At 37.0% G+C, this 18,407-nt stretch overlaps 1 protein-coding gene across 1 annotated transcript in view; it reads right to left on the bottom strand.

The window, feature by feature from the left end:
- Positions 1-10,638: 10,638 nt before the first annotated feature.
- The window catches only part of RPGR (retinitis pigmentosa GTPase regulator), a 74,698-nt gene continuing 66,929 nt past the window's right edge, over positions 10,639-18,407 (bottom strand). Inside the window, exons 18-19 of the transcript XR_011565335.1 lie at positions 14,994-15,164; positions 10,639-11,981 (exon numbers count right to left, since the gene is read on the bottom strand). The gene's annotated coding sequence lies outside the window, so the exon portion shown is untranslated. The remainder of the gene's footprint in view (positions 11,982-14,993; positions 15,165-18,407) is intronic.

Raw genomic sequence — 18,407 nt, 5'->3', positions numbered from 1 at the left:
TTAACAGACCCATCACAAGCGTGGAAATTGAAACTGTAATCAGAAATCTTCCAGCAAACAAAAACCCACCAGACGGCTTCACAGCTGAATTCTACCAAAAATTTAGAGAAGAGCTAACACCTATCCTACTCAAACTCTTCCAGAAAATTGCAGAGGAAGGTAAACTTCCAAACTCATTCTATGAGGCCACCATCACCCTAATACCAAAACCAGACAAAGATGCCACAAAAAAAGAAAACTACAGGCCAATATCACTGATGAACATAGATGCAAAAATCCTTAACAAAATTCTAGCAAACAGAATCCAACAACATATTAAAAAGATCATACATCATGACCAAGTGGGCTTTATTCTGGGAATGCAAGGATTCTTCAATATCTGAAAATGAATCAATGTATTACATCACATTAACAAATTGAAAGATAAAAACCATATGATTATCTCAATAGATGCAGAGAAAGCCTTTGACAAAATTCAACATCAATTTATGATAAAAACCCTCCAGAAATCAAGAATAGAAGGAACATACATCAACATAATAAAAGCTATATATGACAAACCCACAGCAAACATTATCCTCAATGATGAAAAACTGAAAGCATTTCCCCTAAAGTCAGGAACAATAAAAGGGTGCTCACTCTCACCACTACTGTTCAACACAGTTTTAGAAGTTTTTGGCCACAGCAATCAGAACAGAAAAAGAAATAAAAGGAATGCAGATTGGAAAAGAAGAAGTAAAACTCTCACTGTTTGCAGATGACATGATCCTCTACATAGAAAACCCTAACGACTCCACCAAAAAATTACTAGAGCTAATCAATGACTATAGTAAAGTTGCAGGATATAAAATTAACACAGAGAAATCCCTTGCATTCCTATACACTAACAATGAGAAAACAGAAAGAGAAATTAAGGAAACAATTCCATTCACCATTGCATCAAAAAATAAAATAAAATACTTAGAAATATACCTACCTAAAGAAACAAAAGACCTATATATAGAAAACTATAAAACACTGATGAAAGAAATCAAAAAGGACACAAATAAATGGAGAAATATACCATGTTCATGGATTGGAAGAATCAATATAGTGAAAATGAGTATACTACCCAAAGCAATCTATGGCTTCAATCTATAGATTCAAGCTATCAACAGTATTTTTAACAAAACTAGAACAAATAATTTCACAGTTTGTATGGAAATACAAAAAACCTCAAATAGCCAAAGCAATCTTGAGAAAGAAGAATGGAACGGTAGGAATCAACCTGCCTGACTTCAGACTATAATACAAAGCCACAGTCATCAAGACGTATGATACTGGCACAAAGACAGAAATATAGATCAATGGAACAAAACAGAAAGCCCAGAGATAAGTCCAAGCACCTATGGACACCTTATCTTTGACAAAAGACGCAAGAATATACAATGGAGAAAAGACAATCTCTTTTTCAAGTGATGCTGGGAAAACTGGCCAACCACTTGTAAAAGAATGAAACTAGAACACTTTCTAACACCACACACAAAAATAAACTCAAAATGGATTAAAGATCTAAATGTAAGACCAGAAACTATAAAACTCCTAGAGGAAAACATAGGCAAAACACTCTCCGACATAAATCATAGCAGGATCCTCTATGACCCACCTCCAAGAGTAATGGAAATACAAGCAAAAATAAACAAATGGAACCTATTAAACTTAAAAGCTTTTGCACAACAAAGGAAACTATAAGCAAGGTGAAAAGACAGCCTTCAGAATGGGAGAAAATAATAGCAAACGAAGCAACTGACAAAGAATTAATCTCAAAAATATACAAGCAACTCCTGAAGCTCAACATCAGAAAAATAAATGACACAATCAAAACATGGGCCAAAGAACTAAGCAGACATTTCTCCAAAGAAGACATACAGATGGCTAACAAACACATGAAACGATGCTCAACATTACTCATTATCAGAGAAATGCAAATCAAAACCCCAATGAGGTACCATCTCACACTGGTCAGAATGGCTGCTATCAAAAAGTCTACAAACAATAAATGCTGGAGAGTGTGTGGAGAAAAGGGAACACTCTTACACTGTTGGTGGGAATGCAAACTCGTACAGCCACTATGGAGAACAGTCTGGAGATTCCTTAAAAAACTGGAAATAGAACTGCCATACCACCCAGCAATCCCACTGCTGGGCATACACACTGAGGTAACCGGAATTGAAAGAGACATGTGTACCCCAATGTTCATCACAGCACTGTTTATAATAGCCAGGACATGGAATCAACCTAGATGTCCATCAGCAGAGGAATGGATAAGAAAGCTATGGTATATATACACAATGGAATATTACTCAGCCATTAAAAAGAATGCATTTGAATCAGTTCTAATGAGGTGGATAAAACTGGAGCCTATTATACAGGGTGAAGTAAGCCAGAAAGAAAAACACCAATACAGTATACTAACACATATATAGAATTTAGAAAGATGGTAATGATAACCCTATATGTGAGACAGCAAAAGAGACACAGATGTATAGAACAGTCTTTTGGACTCTGTGGGAGAGGGCGAGGGTGGGATGATCTGAGAGAATAGCATTGAAACATGTATATTATCATATGTGAAACAGATTGCCAGTCCAGGTTTGATGCATGAAGCAGGGTGCTCAGGGCTGGTGCACTGGGATGACCCAGAGGGATGGGTGGGGAGGGAGGTGGGAGGAGGGTTCAGGATGGGGAACACATGTACACCCATAGCTGATTCATGTGAATGTATGGCAAAAACCACCACAATATTATAATTAGCCTCCAATTAAAACAAATAAATCAAAAAAATAATAATTTCATGGCTGCAGTTACCATCTGCAGTGATTTTGGACCCCCCAAAAATAAAGTCTCCCACTGTTTCCCCATCTATTTCCCATGAAGGGACCAGATGCCATGATCTCAGTTTTCTGAATGTTGAGTTTTAAGCCAACTTTTCCACTCCTCTTTCACTTTCATCAAGAGACTCTTTAGTTCTTCTTCACCTTCTGCCATAAGGGTGGTGTCATCTGTGTATCTGAGGTTATTGATATTTCCCGTCAATCTTGATTCCAGCTTGTGCTTCATCCAGCCTGGCATTTCACATGATGTACTCTGCTGCTGCTGCTGCTGCTGCTGCTGCTAAGTCGCTTCAGTCTTGTCTGACTCTGTGCGACCCCATAGATGGCAGCCCACAAGGCTCCCCCGTCCCTGGGATTCTCCAGGCAAGAACTCTCCATATAAGTTAAATAAGCAGGGTGACAATATACAGCCTTAATGTACTCCTTTCCCGATTTGGAACCAGTCTGTTGTTCCATGTCCAGTTCTAACTGCTGCTTCTTGACCTACATACAGACTTCTCAGGAGGCAGGTCAGGTGGTCTGGTATTCCCATCTCTTGAAGAATTTTCCACAGTTTGTTGTGATCCACACAGTCAAAGGCTTTGGCATAGTCAATAAAGCAAAAGTAGACATTTCCTGGAACTCTCTTGCTTTTTCAATGATCCAGCAGATGTTGGCAATTTGATCTCTGTTTCCTCTGCCTTTTCTAAATCCAGCTTGAACATCTGGAAGTTCACAGTTCACGTATTGTTGAAGCCTGGCTTGGAGAATCTTGAGCATTATTTTGCCAGCATGTGAGATAAGTGTAACTATGTGGTAGTTTGAGCTTTTTTTGGCATTGCCTTTCTTTGGGATTGGAATGAAAACTGACCTTTTCCAGTCCTGTGGCCACTGCTGAGTTTTTCAGATTTGCTGGCATATTGAGTGCAGCACTTTCACAGCATCATCTTTGGGGATTTGAAACAGCTCAACTGGAATTCCATCACCTCCACTAGTTTTGTTCATAGTGATGCTTTCTAAATTCCACTTGACTTCGCATTCTAGGATGTCTGGCTCTAGGTGAATGAGTACATCATCATGGTTATCTGCGTCATGAAGATCTTTTTTGTATAGTTCTTCTGTGTATTCTTGCCACTTCTTAAAATCTTCTGCTTCTCTTAGGTCCATAACATCTGTGTCCTTTAGTGTGCTCATCTTTGCATAAAATATTCCCTTGGTATCTCTAATTTTCTTGAAGAGATCTCTAGTATTTCCCATTCTATTTTTTCCCTCTATTTCTTTGCATGAATCACTGAGGAAGGCTTTCTTATCTCTCCTTGCTATTCTTCGGAACTCTGCATTCAAATGGGTGTATCTTTCCTTCTCTCCTTTGTCTTTAGCTTCTCTTTTCTCAGTTACTTTTAAGACCTCGTCAGTCAACCATTTTGACTTTTTGCATTTCTTTTTCTTGGGGATGGTCTTGATCACTGTCTTCTGTACAATGTCACAAACCTTGCCCATAGTTCTTCAGGCACTCTATCAGATCTAACCCCTTGAATCTATTTGTCACTTCCACTGCATAATCTTAAGGAATTTGATTTAGGTCATACCTGAATGATTGAGTGGTTTTCCTACTTTCTTCAAATGAATCTGTATTTGGCAATAAGGAGTTCATGATCTAAGCCACAGTCAGAGCCTGGTTTTGTTTTTGCTGACTGTATAGGGCTTCTCCATCTTTGGCTGCAAAGAATATAATCAATCCAATTTAGGTTTTGACCATCTGGTGATGTCCAAGTGTAGTGTCTTCTCTTGTGCCACCTGTACTTGTGGTCAATACCTGTGAGATCAAAGAGAAGGCAGCAAGATGTGGTTGAGGGAAAAGTTCAGGTATAACGTAGCCTCCACAAAGGCCTCAGTCAATCCACCAAGAACTCTATGGTCTCACAGAGTTTTTATGAGCTGGGTGGAAGAGGCTGGTTCCTTATACATTTGAGATAATTGAATATGGGCTGCTCCCAGGTAGGCAACATGAACTTGGAAAGACAGTTATCTTCAGCAAAGAGCATTTCCAAAACGAGTTGACAGCTGCAGGCTCTCAGAAGGAAACAATCTCAGCAGCTAGGAAAATAAGTCCCTTTAAGCCTGAAGAGGGATATAGGCAGCAGCCACCTTACTCCTAAAATAATCTACAGACAAGAGAAGTCCCCCTTTTCCATTAATGTTATATATGGAGGAGATGCATGGAATACATCAGCCATTTCACAACCAGCTTGAGACTGGTGCCAAAACACGTAGGGAAGGGGGGAAATGAAGAAAACTGCAAGAGAAACAAGCCCAGAGCCAAGATCTAGGATGCCTGTAGCTTACCTGGAATTCTGGAATGCTTGATATCAGTGGTAAGACATGTCCTTATTGTTTCTAATAGTTGAGTTAGGGTTTTCCCTTACTTGCATCCCAAGAATCCTAGCCAAGGAAGGGTAGTTCCAGCAACAGATAATAAAGTTTGGAAAAACACAAAGAATGGGAAAGAAGGCATAGGTAGAAGAAACATGACAAAGAAAGCACCAGCAAAACTGAGGTCCTGGCAGAATATGGGATATAATGGTGACTTCTTTTTTATAGTTGCCACAACTTTGTGTTTGGAATGGTCAAATAAATTAGATGGTACTAGTATTCTGGCAAATATTTAAAGTGATTGATATGGTAGATATGTGTTTTGTGATAGCCCAACACCCCTTCCAAATAGTACTCCAATTTCTTTCTGGGGAACTCCCACTCCTGGACACCCATGGGATTTCAGGAGGTCACATTCATCAAATTCTTCCTTATTTCCCCAATACAGTGTAAGGTAGGTATCTTTTCTTGGTCATTTGGACCTTGAATCTAGAACAAGTGACAGAAAAATGACAAAAAAGTTGGAGGTTTGGTTTTTTTCCCTTTAGCCCAGGAGCAGTGCCCTAGTGTTCCTACAATGCCTGTTATTAGGGAACTTAAAATGGAGGAAGTCTTACTCAGGTTTCAGAAGCAAGAGAGCAGGCCTCTGACCTGCCTGGACACTGCCCGGATTACATGTCTGCCCTCAAGCACATCAAGTTAGGCAGCACTTTAGATAAGAGAGTGGGTCTTGAATCCTCTTAAGCTCCTGAGGGCCTGGCCAGTCCCCCTGGGCCTAACAAGTTTTATGACTCACAAGGTGAAACAAATAGCATTGTAAAAGTTAAACCCGAGGGGCATTTTTGCATGCAAACTGATAGTATCAGTTCGCAGCCTGGTATTATAAGCGGGAGCCCCCCAAACTCCAATTTGACGTCTCACCCATGGGATGGACACACTGCCCAAGACCTTTTTCCAACTGGGACTCCAGGTTGGTGTTAACCAGGGACTTCCCAGTGCTGTTTAATCTGGATATTGGTTGGCCAATTTGGTGATGTATGTGCTGTTACTTTTCTCTATTGTTTCTATTTCTCTTCTTTTAATGAGTACATATTGAAATGAAATCAAATAATCTTCTATAAAAAATTGAAATTATTTGTGTGTAATGAGTGGTTTCTTTTGGTAATGAATCCTTTGAACCAAAAACTACAGTAAAACTTGTGGAAAAAACACCTGTTTCCTGTGCGCCATGCCCCCAGTCAACATTGGCCTCCTTTTGCTTGTTTCCAAGTCTTTTTCTTCTGTCTTCCTGTTCATATTGTGCACTCCTGGAAGCTTACTCATTTTCCACCAATACCTACTCTCTCTGTTTAACAAAAGAACTCCTACAAGGTCCTACTGTATAGCACAGGGAATTATATTCAATATCCTGTGATAAGCCATAATGGAAAGGAATATTTTAAAAAAGAATGTAGGAACTTCTCTAGTGGTCCAATGGTTAAGATTCTTCGCTCCCAATGCTGGGGGCCTAGGTTCAATCCCTGGTCAGGGAACTAGACTCCTCATGTGGCAACTAAAATATCCTGAGTGCTGCAACTATAATCTGGTGCAGCCAAATAAATAAATAATTAAAAAAATAATAGTGTGTGTGTGTGCGTGTGTGTATATATGTATGTATAACTGCTGGATAGCAGAAATTAATACAACATTGTAAATCAACTATACTTCAAATTTTTAAAAAATGACTGACACACCCCACTGTCAGAACTCCTGAGCTTTGGCTAGGCACTTGGATTCTCAGCTCAGGATAATATTTCATCTTTGTTTGCAATTTGGTGTCTTTATGAGGTTAAGTGTTGGTCATTGGAGCGAAGCAGAAGTAATGATATTTCCAACTTGTTCCCCTACAACGGAAGGTTCATGTGCTCTCATGAGCCTTTCCCTTTAATCTTGGCTGGGAGACAATGAGAACTGGACCCAAGCTAACTTGAACCATGAAATAAATGGAAGCCCTCTATTGAGGATAGCAGAGCAGCTTTACTAGCCTTGGACTGCACATTTCTGAACTGTAATCTGAGAGAGAAATATATACTTTGAATAAGCCACTGAATAGTAGTTCTCTGTTGCAGCATCTTAACATGTGCCCTGAGTGATATAACTTCAAATAAGTTCTTAATTTATGATCAAATATATTTATCTGACATGCAAAAGAAACTAGTGTTAGCCATATGAAAGTTTTAATAAAATTCAAACTTTGGTGGGGTTTTGTATCCTAAATATTGGTGCATAAGAAATATTTAAACAGTTCAGCAGCCAAGAGAAGCTTCTGCAGACACTGGAATATTTATAGTGTAAGACAGGAAGAGTCATGGTATTTGTGTTTCCATAAGCCCAAGGAACCATTTTCATCTTGGATCCAATCTAGAAATTATTTTTCCTGCCAAAGCCTAACTTGGAGAAAATCCTCTCTTCACCAGTGTGGAGCAGAAGCCATAGGAGGAGAAAACTGAGTTTCCACTGAAGAGAACAGAGCCACAGCACAGAGAATATGATCTTATTTCCAGAGTTGTATGATAAAAGCCATGTGGTTTTTTTTGCAGGGTTGGAGGGGACAAGTCTGCCTAGTAATGTAGTTGCTACATCTCACAACTGTAAACTTTGAGCAATTACTCAAAGTAGACATAATTTTCCATAAATTTTCCAAACACCATATGGCACAGATGTTTACTGACCTCTATGTATTTATGTGCTCCCTATACTTCTCAGCCTTCTTGCAATTAGTCAGAACCATGGGGTTGATTCTGGTTACCAGTGTAATGTGTCATGCCTAGGTTCTAGCACTTAAGAGTCAACAAGTGTAGTTAAAAACCTCCCTATGAAGAAAATTCCAGGCCCTGTTGACTTCATTGGTGAACTCTACTTAACATTAAGAGATCCCAATTCTCATAAACTTGTAGAGAAAATTGAAGAGGAGGAAGTACATCCTAACTCGTTCTATGAGGCCAGCATTATGCTGATAGCAAAACCAAACCAAGATATTACCAAAAGACAAAAACCACCGAAGAAAACTACAGATCAATTTCCCTCATGAACATAGATGTAAAAATTCTTTAAATTTTAGGAAACTGAATCAAACGATATATAACATAAAAAGTATAATGCATCATAACCAAAAAGATTTTAGCATAGGAATACAAATATTTTAACATTCAAAATTCAATCTATTTCACATTAACAGACCATAAAAGAAAAATTATATGATAATCTCAATACATGCAGAAAAAGTATCTAACAAAATTCAACATCCATTCCTCATAAAAATTTTCAGCAAACTTGAAACTAGAAGGCAACTTCCTCAGCCCAATAAAAAGCATTTATTTACAAAAGAACTACAGCTGATATTATAATTTATGATGAATGACTGAATGTTTTTCCCTCAAGATCATGATAATCACTCTTGCCGCTCCTATTCACTATTGAACTGAAAGTTCTAACTAATGCAATCAGGCAAGAAAATGAAAACAAAGATATTCATATTGGGGAGAAAAAGTAAAACTGTCTATTCCAAGATAAAATGACTGTCTATGTAGAAAACAGAATCTTCAAAAAAAATTAGAACTAGTAAGTGAGTTCTCTATACTATATATTATACAAACAATTGAAAGTTTAGGTATAAATCTGACAAAAGTTTGTAAGATCTGTATACCCAAAACAATAAAATATTGCTAAGTGAAATTAAAGTTCATGGATCAGAAGACTCAAGATTGTTAAAATATTAATTCTCCCCAAACTGATTTATATATTAAATTTAATTCAATTTTCCCAATCTCAGTAGGCTTCTTAAATAGAAATTTACAGATTGATTCTAAAATGAATATAGAAATGTAAAAGGCCTTAAAGACAAAAAAAAAATCTTTTAAAAAAAACTTGTAGGAACAACACTCAAAGACTTACTAAAAAGCTACATTAAAGAAGACAGAGGGGCACTGGCATAAAGGTAGAGAAATGAATCAATGAAACAGAACAGAAAGTCTAGAAATAGGCCCACACATATAAGGTCAACTCATTTCTGACAAAGGTGCAAAAGCAATACAATACAGAAAGGGTAGTCTTTTCCTTTAGCACTGTAACAATTTAACATTCATATTCCAACAAAAAACTTTGAGCAATACCTCACACTAAAGACAAATACCAATTCAAAAAGGATAATAGTCCTGAATGTAAAACAAAGCTGTAAAATATCTAGAAGAAAATATAGGAGAAAATCTTAGTGACTTTTGGGTAGGCAAAGATTTCTTAGATATGACATCGAAAGCACAATCCATAAAAAATATATTAAAACGACTTCATCAAAACTAAAAACATCTGTTCTTTAAAAAAGCAGTGTTAGGAAAGTTAAAAGACAAGCCACAGATGGAGAGAAAATATTTGCAAATCACATATCCATTAAGAACTCTCAAAACTCCATAATAATAAACAACCTGACAAATTTGGAAAAGATAATCCAAAGTATATAAACAGATGACAAATAAGCACAGAAAATATGCTCAACATTATTAGAGAAATTCATATTAAAACCATGAGAATGCTATGTACCATTCAGAATGGCTAAAATTCAAACTTACTGTATGCACGAACTGTTGGCCAACCCACTTTGCTGATTCACACTGGATTTCTGATCTGAGCTCAAAATAAACCTTTGTTAAGCTACTGGCTTTGAAGTTAATTTGTCATCATAGCCCATTCAGGTTCGATTAGGAATGCAGAACCACTGTAAGCCACACAGAATTTGAAATTTATCATAAGGATTAGACCTTAGGTGATTGTATGAACTGGGGAGAACTCTATGAAATGTTGTTGTCTCTGCACCTGGTGATGAGCCTGGACTCCCTGTAGATAGCAGGGGTAGCTGTCAGAAAGGAAAGCTGACTGTGAAGTGGGAGAGAACAAGTGGAAACTGGAACATGCAAGGATAAAGTGGAAATTGTCTGTTATTACCATCTCCAGCTTCAGTGATGTGGGTGACCTTCAGAAGTTGGCATCATTTGTTACGCAGCTGCACGTGTGTGGCCCAGAACTTGAAGACGCTGAAGGAGGTCAGGCAGAAGCTGAAGAACCTGTGTGTCCAACTGACATGTGGTGCTAACAAGGTAAGCCAGCGTATCAGTGGCAATGTGCATGCTCTGCAGTATTGCCTGGCACCTTACACTGACCCGAATCTTTACCTTCTAAAATCTTTTGTGGCCAACCAGAAACCAGAACCATACAAAGAAGGCAATTCTGAGAAACACAGTTCTGGGGTTAGCTAAGCTGATACAGTACAAAGTCAATACATGTAGCCTAACTCAATACAGACCCCAGCAGAGATGGCAACATGACACCCAGAAGAGGACTTGTCAACAGAACTTAAGTAACACAACAAAATAAAACAATACAGAATCAAAATGATCACTTTATTAGCCACACCTGGCTAAGGATATTCATCAATTCTTCAGAGGAAAACAAAGGAAATTCATGTTGAAATGACTGTACACAATGTAAAGCGTTGTGATTAAGAACACAGGTTTTATAAAGTTAGACATCTGTTTAAAAGCTGTGTGTTATGCAAGTTGATTATCTTCTCTGTGACTCAAGTATACATTGAAAATTGGGAAAATAAAACTCTTCTCATAGGCATGTTGTGAGGATTAACTGACTTAAAAAGAAAGCACTTAGTGTGTGATGCAGCAATGCTTATTAAGTGCTATTGTAATAATTATTGTATATAGTCATGCTTTAACTTTGTAATGAGATATATACACGTATGATTCTTGGTAAATTTATGGGTTTGTCTTCATGAAGTTCTCAATGAAATGCTTCTTCCATGTGTTACGGTAGGTAGATACTTGGAATGGGAGTTTCTGCCTGATAGTTGTAGGCAAGATTCTGGCGTCCATAATGGGGAAAGTCAAGTTTAAAGTCTCTTTTGCTTAATGCTTCCATGTTAGAAGGTATCTGTTATATTATATACCTCATTAACATGAATTATTATCACCTCTACATATTTATATGTCTCATCAATACAGGAGTTCTGACATAGGAAAACGCTATATTCATTCCATGAATAATCAGAGAGAAGGCAAAAACTGTTTACCTTTTAAAAATCTCTTTTAAAGCTGCCCTGTGTGTTCAGTGAAGACTTCTTCTCAGGTAAAGTCAAAGTATTTAAGTAAGTGTGACTTCAGTTCATCAGACTCAATTCTGGACCTGGGGCGATTTTTCACTAGAATGTGTGTACTTGTGCACACGTGCTTGCACGTGCACACGTGTGTGTGTGTGTGTAAGACAGGCTGTTACCAAATGAGAGTTTGTATTTAGTAGATTTTCACAGCCAATTTGGTTGAATGTATTTTGCTATTTTAAAATAGCCAATACCTTTTGGGAGGAAGGCTTGGGGAGCCATGATTATGCAAGACCAAACTGGTTAAGAAAGTTTATATAAAATCATCTCTTTTTGGTAACCTAGATGTGGCTGAGCCTTTCAAATTTCTGTTAGCCTGAAGAAAAGTCTTTAATGATATATAAAATATCATGGAGTTGCGTCCTAATGAATGTCACATCTGGGGTCTTTCCAGGGTCTCCAGAGGAGTGAGCAGGGCTCTTCTCTAGTACCTGGTGGTTGTGGACAATTCCATGCCATGGTTCACAAAAGGGGTCGAATCTGTCCTCTGGTCTCTAGCGGAGCCCATAAGAAGAAATATTGCCTCAAGTTCCCGTCTACTTCTGTCCACTGTTCAACTTGAAAAAATAAATCCATACTTTAAAAAATTTTTTTTAATTTTTTAAAAATTAAAAGCAATTTTTTTAATGGATTTTTTTAAAACTGAAGGATCATTGTAGAAAATATTTGTTTGATAACAGAAGCCTGATTTTTAGCTAAGGCACACTGCTTCCCAGAATAAATGACTACATCATCTGCCTCTGACGCCCTTGTTGTGGAAACATGATCAAGTTCTAGCCAATGGGATTTAGTAGAAGTGCAACTTTGGGAAAAGTTGTTTAAAGGAGCTGAATCAGTTGGGGGTGGGGGAGGGCTTTTTGTTTTTCTTCATTCTCTTTCCTAGACTACATATAAGTAATGGCTGGAGTTTTAGCATCCACCTTGTGACATGGGTTGATCTTAAGGACAGAAGAAGCCACATGGTGAAAATGGCTGAGCAAAAGTGAGGATGATTCTAAATTACTGATGGATTTTATGGAGTTGTCATAACAATTGAAGACTATCTACCTGTGAACTTGTTTTATGCGAGAGAATAAACCACTGCATTTTTAGCTACTATATTCAGGTCTCTATAATTAATACTAGTTTCTGAATGCAATTATTGATACAGTTAAGAAAACTTGGGTTATTTATCTCCTGGTTCAGGTCTTTGCCTGGATGGTACCCTCTGTGGATCCTCCTTCAGCTCCTAATCTAGCTTTCTCACCTCAGCTTGGTGACAACTGACTAAATTCCAATGGTCACTGAATCTTCTCCTATATGATTGCCTCATTCTTTTCTACAGGAGGAATTTAACCCCTGGGTTCCTTCAAGCATAGAGCAGTATCTTTGATTTCAGTTAGTAGACCTGAATACAGACCAATTGTTAGTTCCAGAGCAGTCTCAGTTTTATGACTGAGGATGGTCTGAGTCATCCAATTCTAATTTACACACCTCCTGAATGAAAACTGTGAAGTGGATGGCCCATTTAACTATGCCACCCATGGTATCAGTTTAGGTCCTCCAGAAAGCAACTGCCAATGTGAACTGAATGTAGAAGAGATTTATTGGGGGTACCACCTGTAAAGGATAAAGGGAAGAGGATGAAAACCCACAGATTTGCCAGACAGAAGTATGAATTTGGTTTGTAACAGAGGGGGAAATCTTCCCAGCTTTGCTACTGCAAGGCTGAGGTCCTAGTTTGGGGCTGATTACAGCCAGATATTTAATGGGGAGATCCTAAAACCAGTGAACCATAGCAGTGCTGAGATAAGTCCACACCAACACATGGGCTGCTAAACTAAAAATACGGGGGAGATCCAAAAGATCCTGGGGAAAAGTAAAAGCCAAGGGAAATACAAGAACTGGCTGCAAGTTGGAATGCATTCCTTAACCACACACAGTTCAATCAGCAGAGGGTAGAAGTCTGACGAGCACAACTGTTCGAACCCAACTTCCGCCAAATTAACTGGCTAACCAGCTAAGCTATTTAGACACATGGGCAACATTTAGGAAGTTGGGCTAAAATGTAAAACTAATTAAAAATCTGAATAGAGACATCAGCAGGTAGATGCTGAGTGAGGTGACATGGTGGTGGTTGGAGGTAGGTGAAGACAGATTCTATGGTTTAAGTTCAGACAAGTAACTAAGCATCAAACAAACAAAACAACTATACAAAAAAACTTTCAGAAAAATAAAAGTCAAGTTATTAGGAATATTCTACAAAATATTATATAAATGTCCACTTTTAAACCAAAAATTACTGGACAAAGAAACTGAAAAATGTACCCCCAAATCAGGAAAAAGTAGTCAATAGAAATCAACTCTGAGTAGACCTAGATATTAGATTTAGCAGAGAATGTCTTCAGAGTAGGTATTATAAATTTGTTCAAGTAATTAAAGAAAACTATGTTTAATGAATTAAAAGAAAATATGTTAAAAATGAGTCAATAAACAGAGAATCTCAATAGAGAAATAAAAATCATAAAAAAGGACCAAATGAAAATTCTAGAGTTGAAAAGTATAATAACTGAAATAAAAAATTTAATGAAGGTATTTAAATATCAGAAGGTGTTAAAAAAAATTTAACAAAGGAGTTTAAAACTCCTAAGTTCATTTTTTTAAAGGCAGGATAAATTACTAGTCTTTTCCTACTAAAACAGTTTCTAAAAGTCAGAAAATTATTTTCAAATGTTGCTTATGTTTCTATTTCCTCTTTTTCTGGGAACTTTTGAGGTGGTTAATAACTAATTGTTGAAATATTAAAACAATTTTCCAACTACACTGAGCCTTACACAAATATAAGAAGAAATTTTCCTGCAGTAGCTTCTGAGAGGTCAGATTTTTGCCCCAAGACTTAAAGCATTTGGTAGGCTATTTAATCATTGATAAAACCATTTGTATTATTTGTAGAAACTTGGGCATGGCAGGTAGTTGCTCAAAGGAAAGTGTACTGCGCTTGTACTACACAACCAAATTCCTTCAGCTTCTTCAGCTATGCTTAAATCCAAATGGTTCAGGGGGAGGGAGGTCCATGTTTCTTTGAGTTATGTGGTTTTCCATTTCTCTTTCAACCATGGCTATTTCAATCCCTTCAAGGCCTCTTTTTACTGCCTATAGTTTACAAAATGTCACATTTCTTCCAACTTCTCAATTTTCTCTTTTATGACCATTCCCCTTAGTATTAGATACCAATCCTGATGAAAGCTAGGCCTCTTTTTGAGAATTCAAAATCTACCGAATTGGGAATTTTAGGGAAAAAGTGAAACATAGGCTTGCAAATCAAACACCCACTGCCTAATTGACACTGATTTTATCAGTATACATATACTTCTTATTCCTTTTTTTATTGCTTCTCCCACACACTGTCTGAACCCTGTGTCTTATATTTCAATTCTTGATGGAAGTAAACTTTGCTGGCTTTCTAAATAAAAGTCCTGCCACTGTGTAGTCATAACCCTATGACAGAGTTCTGACACTGACCTCATGCTGAAGACTCTGTGGTGTGGTCTTTTGGAGTACTTTCTCTTCTGACCCTTGAAAATACTTACTTTGATATATTTGTGGCTGGAGTAATCCCTTTATTAATGATTGTGAAAGATGGCCCAAATACCATGCAATTATGTTACTCTATTCAGCTTTGCAGGAAGGAGGCATAAAATCCCTTGTAAGCCATCTCTTCTTGGAAACAAAACTTGCTTTCAAATCAATGCAAATGCAGTCTGTTACAAACACAGGAAACAGACAAAATGTACTGATTATTTCATTTGTTTGATGTTTAGGCCCTTATACAAAAATAGGGGATAAACTCCTGTTTCAGTAGATAATAGATATTTTCTACTTTTCTGTTTCTTCCTCTTTCTACTTCTTCCCACATGTACAAATGCTGTTGCTATCACTACCACACAAGCCAAAGAATCACTTTTCTAGCATTTTTCTTAATGAAAAATGGGATAAGGTTACATTCCACATGTGCATTCTTCTTGGAGTACCTCTGTGATGTTCATCTCACCGACCACATCCTATTTATCATATGTGCTAAGACATACAGTACACATGTTGTGGATATAGATAACAGTTTTATATACTGTAATAATGAATGTGTAATAAGTGAATTTTTCTCAAGTCCGTATGACGGCATGGGAAGTAGGAAGGGAGGAAACACACCTGTGTGGATCTTCACTGAATACACTGGAGAAGAACAGAGGTGATAAACAAAACCTAGAGGGCAAAACCATTCACTAGGGTACAAGGGACACAATCAGGAGTGATGTCAGCAGGTCCTTGTGGTCAAAAGCAATAATAGGGTGAGAAATAGGGTGGGAGGCCTCCAAAGCCCAAATTAAACTCTTTTATGTATTTTCCAGTGTTCTTAGTAACACACAACTATGCTTTGGAAACTTGGCTTTTCATGCTGTTGGCAACATCTTAATAATGAGTTTTAAATTATAAAAAGTATAAAGTATTCCACAGTCCTTCACTCTTATTTGTGAAAATACATGGATATGCCCTCCATTGGCACATAGATTAAGTATATTCCATTGTGTAGAGCCCTTGTTTTCCTAGGCTCACAATTAGCCAACATTTTTCAGTTTCCCTTATAGAAAGTTGGGCCCATGCCAGTGAATGCCAGTGGAATCTGGGCATAAGTGATACATACAACTTCCAGGCCTGGAGGATGGCAAGCCTCCAAGGGAATACTAAAGCCACCAAATGATAAGAGACAAGGTTCCTGAAATACTGTGTGGAGCAAGGTCATCTACACACCGTTGGTGTTATTTTGATATGACCAAGAAATAAACACTCAGTGTTACCTCAGATTTGGAGAGTCTTTGTTACAGAAGTTCAGCTACCTAGACTAATACAACTAGGATCTTTCAGAGAAAACGATGTGGAAATTTCTTCGAATTTTTATAGTAGTTTGCTTGTGAGAGATAACATTCTGAAGTTTTATAATAATTTGTCAGTTCAAATAAATTATTCTCCACTTGATGTTAGATCATAACTACCTTGGAAACTATTTTAAAGAGATATAACCAGTCCTAGGCTTGACCTAGTGAATCAGAACCAGGTAGTTCATAGGCAGTCACATTTGAAAAACTTCCCTGTGTTTTACATATACCCTTGGCTAAGAACTACTACTCTAAGATAACCCAAATTTTACCTTTAGGTCAAAAGTTAGATTTTCAAGTCTCATTATTTAAGGTCCATCTAATTTATTTGACTGAATTAGGTTTTTTTTTTAAAGTGTATTTGATGTTATTGTAAAAAATCAATGTAATAAAATTGATCTTTTTTGGGTGTACAGGTTTTATAATGTATAGTTTTAGGCAATACCACCAAAATCAAGATATAGAACAGTTCCATCACTCCAAAAACACTGCTTCCTACTATCACTCTGTGGTCACACTCTTCTACTACAACCCACTGCAACCCAAGGTCAGCAAAAGGAAGAAAATAATATAGATTACAGAGGAAATAAAACAGATAAAAAGCAATAGAAAAGATCAATAAACCCAAAAGCTGTTTTTTTTCTGAAAAGATAAAACCAACAAACCTCTAGGCAGGCTTACCAAAAAGCAAAGAAGGAGGAGTCAAACAAACAGAATAATAACTGAAAGAGGAGAAATAACAACTAATACCACAGAAATAAAAAAAAATCATAAAAGAATACTATGAACTTATGCCAATAAACTGGACAATCTAGAAGAAATGAAGAAGTTTCTAGAAATATACAGCCTGCCAAAACTGAGTCAAGAAGAAATAGATAATTTGAACAGGCTGATCACTAGAAGTAAAATAGAAACTATAATAAAAAAAAAAAAAAACCTCTCTGAAAACAAGAGTCCAGGAACAGATGGATACACTGTGAAATTCCACCAAACATACAAAGAAGAACTTATACTTGCTTCTTAAACTATTCCAAAAGATTGAAGAAGAAGGAAAAATTTCAAATTCATTCTATGATGCCATCACCCGGATACCAAAACTAGACAAGGACACTACAAAAAAAGAAAATTACAGGCCAATACCTTGATAAATACTGATGTAAAAATATTAAACAAAATATTAGCAAACCAAATCCAATAATATATAAAAAGTATCATACACCATGATCAAGTTGGATTCATTCCAGGGTCACAAGGATGGTTCAAGACATGCAAATTAATCGATGTGAGAAACAAGAGAAAAGAACCACATGATCATCTCAGTAGATACAGAAAAAGCATTTGATAAAACTCAACAACCATTTGTGACAAAAACTTGCACCAAAGTGGTAGAGGGAACATAGTTGAATATAATAAAAGGCATTTACAACAAACCCACAGCCAACATAATACTCAACAGTGAAAAGCTGAAAGCCTTCTTGCTAAATTCAGGAATAAGACAAGGATGCCCACTCTCACTACTACCATTCAACATAGTAATGGTAGTCCTAGCCACAGTAATCAGACAAGAAAAAAAAAAAATAAAAGGTATCCAAATTGGAAGGGAAAAGGTAAAACTATTACTATTTGCAGATGACATGGTACTCTATATAGAGAATCATAAAGACTCCATATAAAAACTATTAGAACTAGGGAATTCCTTGGTGGTGCAGTGGTTAGGACTTGGTGCTTTCTCTGCAATGGCTCAGGTTCAATCTCTGGTCAAGGAACTAAGATCTTGCAAGCTGTGTGGCATAGCCAAAAAAACCAAAAACACAAACAAAAAACAAACCTAAAAATCTATTAGAACTAAGAAACGAATTCAGCAAGGTAGCAGAATCCAAAATTAATATCCAGAAATCAGTTATATTTCCTTACACTAACAATATCAGAAAAAGCAAGTAAAAAAATGTCAAAAAAATATGTAGGAATAAATTTAATCGAGGTGGAAGACCTATATGCTGAAAACTATAAAATATTGATAAAGGAAACTGAAGATGATTAACAGAAATGGAAAGATATCCCATGCTTTTGGAT

Source organism: Bos indicus, chromosome X (genome assembly GCF_029378745.1).
Source record: "Bos indicus isolate NIAB-ARS_2022 breed Sahiwal x Tharparkar chromosome X, NIAB-ARS_B.indTharparkar_mat_pri_1.0, whole genome shotgun sequence".
NCBI classification, from domain to species: domain Eukaryota; kingdom Metazoa; phylum Chordata; class Mammalia; order Artiodactyla; family Bovidae; genus Bos; species Bos indicus.
This window is presented reverse-complemented; position numbering and strand designations above follow the sequence as displayed.